Source organism: Terrapene carolina, unplaced genomic scaffold (genome assembly GCF_002925995.2).
Source record: "Terrapene carolina triunguis isolate 2854851 unplaced genomic scaffold, T_m_triunguis-2.0 Scaffold9471, whole genome shotgun sequence".
Classification (NCBI taxonomy): Eukaryota; Metazoa; Chordata; order Testudines; family Emydidae; genus Terrapene; species Terrapene triunguis.
In genome coordinates this window covers 1,705-8,209 of record NW_020673822.1, presented here as the reverse complement: position 1 = coordinate 8,209, position 6,505 = coordinate 1,705, and the positions used below count along the sequence as shown (strand labels likewise).

Genomic DNA, 6,505 nt, shown 5'->3' with positions numbered 1-6,505 from the left:
TGGACCCAGGGCCCCAGACGTGAAAGCCCAGTGCCTGTTCCCCCCACACCAGCCACTGCCCCTGCCTGAGTTGGGGAACTGGTGCCCTCCAGGGGAAAAGCTCCAGGTCTCCTTCCCCCAATGTATTCCGTCAGCTCGTCCTCCTCACACAGACTGTACTGGAGCAAGCATCTGCTGGAGGGAAACACCCTGTGTCCTATTCTCCATCCCATGAATCAGCCATTTCCCCATGCATGGGGCTAGATCAGAACTGGTGACCTCCAGAGAGGAACCCCCCAGTGTCCCATTTTCAGCCTCCCTGAGCCAGCCAGTCTGCCACACTGGGACTGAATGGGAGCCAGAGCAAACTATAGGGAAGAAGCCCCATATTCCTTTCCTCTAGCCCATCCCTGAGTGTTTATCCCCTTGGAGTATTTGCAGACTCAGGCATCCGAGAACTAACTCAGCTCCGACTGGTGAATGGCCCAAGTCGCTGTGCTGGGAGAGTCGAGGTGCTTCACAACCAGCAGTGGGGAACCGTGTGTGATGACAACTGGGATTTAAATGAGGCCAGAGTTGTGTGCTGGCAGCTGGGCTGTGGGACGGCATTATCAGCCCCACGTGGGTCTCAGTTTGGACAGGGAACTGACCGTATCTGGCTGGATGAGGTTAACTGAACAGGGACAGAAGCTGCCCTCTCCGAATGCAGGGCTCAGCCTTGAGGAGAGCATAACTGTAACCATGTGGAAGATGCCGGTGTTGAGTGCTTAGGTAAGCTTCACCTCTTCTGTTACAGTGGGTGCTTCAGGGAGTGGATGAGGAAGTTTTCAGCGCAGCCCCTGGTGCCCCATCTGAGTTCCTGTGCCCCAGCCCAGCGCTAAGGGCCTGTACTGAAGGGAGCATGATAGGAACACATTTAGCCAATGTTACCCTTCGCACACATGGGATTGGACACTGTCAGGGCCAGTAACACGGTGGTTTTGCCTAATGGTCAGAACCAGGGTGGCATCGGGATCATGGTTGGACGTCGCACCAAAGGTGAAAGACAGAAATAGAGTCAGAAGCCTTGCCCAGGGGCAAGCCACTGTCAGAGTTTGTCATTGGACTTAGGGTGAGGAGCCAGGAACAAGAGGTAGTAACGGGAGCAAGGAGCAGGAACCGGGTGAGGAGGCAGGAACCTGGTGCCTGGGGTCTGTCCAATCAGCAGTCAGCTTCTAGTCACCTGCCCCGGTGGGTGGGCCTCTGCTGGTGGGCCATTAGCTACAATTTCCTCATCTCATCGTGGTGGGACACGTAAGGCTGTCGTTCAGGGACCTCGGTTTGAGGCCTGTAGTGCATGGGAGATGCCTAATTCTTTCCCATTTCCTGCATAAACAGCATATTGCCCTCTGGGGCAGGTCTCTGGCCTGTGCTACCCAGGAAGTCAGACTAGCTGGTCACAGTGGGCACTTTGGGCCTTGGGAATCTATGAATCCTGCTGATCAGATTCAGTGTCAGATGGAGCCTGCAGCCATTCCCAAGGAGTAGGGACCCCATTTCCCTGGCCAATTAGCATCTAAGCTGATGAACCTTTAACATTTGGCACCATTGTGAATAGATGCAGAATTCTTCCCCGTGTCCTCCCTAAATGACTGGGCCAGATTTCTCTCGCCTATTTCTCAGCTGCACCCCAGCGGTGGCTGCATATCAGTGGTGGGGAGTGAGACCCTGATAGGCGGTAGCTGTGTGTGGAGGCTGTTCAGACCCATCAGTGGGAGGTCTACGTTCCCCAGCATCACTACTGATCAGATGCACAGGAACCTGCCTGAGTGTTTATTCCCTTGGGGTGTTTGCAGACTCTGGCATCTCAGAAGAGGCTCAGCTCCGACTGGTGAACGGCCCAAGTCGCTGCGCTGGGAGAGTCGAGGTGCTTCACAACCAGCAGTGGGGAACCGTGTGTGATGACAGCTGGGACATAACTGATGCTGGAGTCGTGTGCAGGGAGCTGGGCTGCGGGACGGCATTATCAGCCCCTGGGAGAGCTCAGTTTGGGCGAGGATCTGACCATATCTGGCTGGACGATGTTCAGTGCAAAGGGACAGAAACTGGCCTTTCCGAATGCAGGGCTCGGCCTTGGGGAGACAATAACTGTCACCATGGAGAAGATGCTGGTGTTGTTTGCGCAGGTAACCCTCATCCATCACTGTGCGTGTTGCAGGGAGCAGGGTGGGAAGCTCATTACGGGGTATTGTCCCCTCACAGCCATTACTAACCCCAGCATGGTGCTTGGGGCCTGTGCTTCAGGGAGCAATATGGCGGTTCCAGTAGGGGGCGCTCTCCTCTCACACGCTGTGATGACCCTAATTCCCCTCTGCGGATCTATAGGCCTGTGCTGCAGGGAATGGCATGGGGGCTTAGTAGGGGGCGCTCTCTCCTTGAAGTCAGTGCTGGCCCCTGTGCCACAGTGCGGGGACCAGGGGCCTGTGCTGCAGGGAGGAGGGCTGGGTGTCAGTAGGGGGTGCTCTCCCTTTGCAGTTGTGCTGGACCCAATGCCCCAGTGTGGTGCCATCGTCCCTAGCATGAAGAAGCCTTGCCTGTGCCCGCTGGGGGCCAGCTCTCCAACTCTGACAACTCCAACTGCAGCGAATACCAGCGCCAGGAGTGAGGGTGTAAATCTGCTCCCCAGAAGGTTCCTGCCAGCAGTGTGGGGGGTGATCTTTTTAATTAAGTGCTCTAGTGGCAGCAGTAGGTCAGACTGCCATCCAGTCTCCCCAACCAGGTGACAGCTGGCTGGGAGGGGGGTGGACAAACTTCAACATTACCCAAGTGATTAGCCTGGTCAGTGGTGGGGAGCCCTTGACAGGCAGTCACTGTGTTCAGAGACCGGTCAGACAAATCAGCAGGAGGTGCTACATTCCCCAGTGACAGGAGAGATCAGATGCACAGGAAACTCCCTGAGTGTTTATTCCCTTGGGTGTTTGCAGACGCTGGCATCTCAGAAGTGGCTCAGCTCCGACCAGTGAATGGTTCGAGTTGTTGCGCTGGGAGGGTCGAGGTACTTCACAACCAGCAGTGGGGAACCATGTGTGATGACAGCTGGGACCTACAGGATGCCGCAGTCGTGTGCAGGCAGCTGGGCTGTGGGACGGCGTTATCAACCCCCGCCGAGGCTCACTTTGGGCCAGGATCTGACCCTGTCTGGTTAGTTAATGTCAACTGCACAGGGACAGAAGCTGCCCTCTCCAATTGCAGGGCTCAGCCTTGGGGAGATAGTAACTGTACCCACAAAGATGCCGCTGTTGTGTGCTCAGGTAACCCTCCTCCATCACTTCACTGTGGGTGGCGCAGGGATCGGGCTGGGAAGCTTTCAGCACAGACCCAGCTCTCCTGTCTGAGTCAGCGCTGACCCCAGTACCTCAGCATGGTGCTAAGGGCCTGTACTGCAGGAAGCCGGTTCGGGGTCACAGTAAGTGTTGCTCTTCCCATGGTGTCAGCACTGACCCCATTTCCCCCACCCAGTTCTACAGGCCTGTGCTGCAGGGAGCGGGATGGGGGCTCAGTGGGGGGCGCTCTGCCCTTGCAGTCAGTGCTGAGCAAGTGCCCCAGCGCCGCACTTAGGGCCTGCGCTGCAGGGAGCAGTAGGTGCGCCTCAGTGAGAGACCCTCCCCGTCGCTGATCGCTCTGATCCCCCTGCCCCGCTACAGCACAATGGGGCACTGAGTAACAATAGATCCCATTTGTGGGATTTGGCGTTGAATGGATCCTGCAGCAACTCAGGGATCCCTTTTTGAAGTTGTGGTTCCTATCCCAGTCACTCCGGGTGATTTACATCTCAGCTAATTTGCCCGAACCTGTAATATCCCCCACAGTGTGGCTGGAGACAGGGTTCTTCCTCACTCCCTCTCCTACAGCCCATGAGTATCTGTGTCCTGTCTCTCAGCTGCCTTGTTCCATCCCAGAGGTGGCTGCATATCAGAGGTGGGGAGTGAGTCCTTGATAGGCAGGCGCTGTGTTTAGAGGCTGTTCAGATCTGTCAGTGGGAGGTGCTAAGTTCCCCAGCGTTAGTAGCAATCACATGCACAGGAACCTACCTGAGTGTTTATTCCCTTGGGGCATTTGCAGACTCAGGCATTTCAGAGCAGACTTCGCTCCGACTGATGAACGGCCCGAGTCGCTGCGCTGGGAGGGTCGAGGTGCTTCACAACCAGCAGTGGGGAACTGTGTGTGATCACAAATGGAATTTAGCTGCGGCCAGAGTCATCTGCAGGCATCTAGGCTGTGGGCCGGCGTTATCAGCCCTAGACGGGTCTCACTTTGGGTGAGGATCTGACCCCATCTGGCTGGATGACGTTGACTGCACAGGGACAGAAGCTGCCCTCACCGAATGCCGGGCTAGCCCTTGGAGAGACTGTCACGATGGAGAAGATGCCGGTGTTGTGTGCTCAGGTAACCCTCCGCCATCCCGGTGGATGCTGCAGGGAGTGAGGTAGGAGCTCAATAGGGGGCAGTCAGTTCAGAGCCCAATGTAACAGCGCTTTGCAAGAGGCCTGTGCTGTAGGGACAGCGTGCGGGCTCCTGAGATACTGCTCTGCCTTCGCAGTCAGTGCTGACCCCCATGTGGGTGAAGGGACTGTGCTGTAGGGAGCAGTTTGGGGACCACACAAGGGAGCCTTTCCCCTGGAGTTAGTGCTGAACCCAGTGTCCCAGCACAGCACTTAGGGCCTGCTCTGCAGGGAGCAGTACGTGCACCTCAGTGAGAGACCCTCCCCGTCACTGATCGCTCTGATCCCCCTGCCCCACTACAGCACAATGGGGCGCTGGGTAACTGTAGATCCCATTTGTGGACTTTGGGGTCGAATGGAGCCTGCAGCCGCTCAGAGGCAATAGAAACCTGGGATCCCTTTATGAAGTGTGGGGCTCCTCCCCACATCACTCCTGGTGATTTCCATCTCAGCTAATTACCCTTGAACCTGTTATATCCTCCAAACTGTGACTGGAGTCATGGTCCTTCCTCACTCCCTCTCCTTCACATCCCATGAGTTTCTGTGCTTTGTCTTTCATCTACCCTGTTCCAACCCAGAGGTGGCTGCATGTCAGTGGTGGCGAGTAAACCCCTAACAGGCAGTTGCAGAGGCTGTTCACAGCCCTCAGTGGGAGGTGCTACTTTCCCCAGGGTCACTAGTGATCAGATGCAGAGGAACCTACTTGAGTGTTTATTCCCTTGGGGTATTTGCAGACTCAGGCATTTCAGAACTGGCTCAGCTCCCACTGGTGAACAGCTCGAGTCGCTGCGCTGGGAGAGTCGAGGTGCTTCACAACCAGCAATGGGGAACCGTGTATGATGACAGCTGGGATTTAACTGAGGCCAGCTTCCTGTGCAGGCAGCTGAGCTGCGGGATGGCATTATCAGCCCCGGGGGTGATCTTGATTTGGGGGAGGCTCTGATCCCATCTGGCTGGATAACATTCACTGCACAGGGACAGAAGCTGCCCTCTCCGAATGCAGGACTCAGCCTTGGGGAGACAATGACTGTGACCACGGAGAAGATGCCGGTGTTGTGTGCTCAAGTAACTTGCATCCGTCACTGTGGGTGTTGTGGGGAGCAGGATGGGGGCTCAGTAGGGGGCGCTTTCCCCTCACAGTCAATGCTGAGCCAGTGCCCCAGCGCCGCACTTAGGGCCTGCGCTGCATGGAGCAGTATGTGCACCTCAGTGAAAGAGCCTCCGCGTCGCTGTTCGCTCTTATCCTCCTGCCCCACTACAGCACAATGGGGTGCTGTGTAAACGTAGATCCCATTTGCAGGATTTGGTATTGAATGGAGACTGCAGCCACTCAGGGATCCCTTTATGAAGTGTGGGGTTCCTATCCCTGTCACTTTTGGTCATTTCCATCTCAGCTAATTACCCTTGAACCTGTAATATGCCCCACTGCTGAGACTGGAGACGGTTTCTTCCTCACTTCCTCTCCTATACAGCCCCTGAGTTTCTGTGCCTGATCTCTCATCTACCCTGTTTCACCCCACAGATGGCTGCATGGCAGTGGTGAGGAGTAGGGCTGTCAAGTTATTAAAAAATTAATCGTGATTAATCACTCAATTAATCGCGCCTTTACAGAATAGGAGAATACCATTTATTTCACTTTATATTTATTTTTGAGTACAAATATTTCCACTGTAATAAAGAGACAAAAGAAATAGTGTATTTCAATTCACCTCATACAAGTACTGTAGTGCAATCTCTTTATCAGGAAAGTTGAACTTACAAATGTAGAATTATTTACAAAGAACTGCAATCAAAAATAAAACAATGTAAAATTTTAGATCCTACAAGTCCACTCAGTCCTACATCTCGTTCAGCCAATCGCTCAGACAGACAAGTTTGTTTACATTTGCAGGAAATAATGCTGCTTGCTTCTTGTTTACAATGTTACCTGAAAGTGAGAACAGGCATTCACATGGCACTGTTGTAGCCGGCGTCGCAAAATATTTACGTGCCAGATGCACTAAAAATTCATATGTCCCTTCATGCTTCGACCACCATTCCAGAGG

General features: G+C 54.5%; 1 pseudogene; it reads left to right on the top strand.

The window, feature by feature from the left end:
• Window positions 1–411: 411 nt before the first annotated feature.
• Window positions 412–4,404, top strand: LOC112120121 (annotated as a pseudogene).
• Window positions 4,405–6,505: the final 2,101 nt, after the last annotated feature.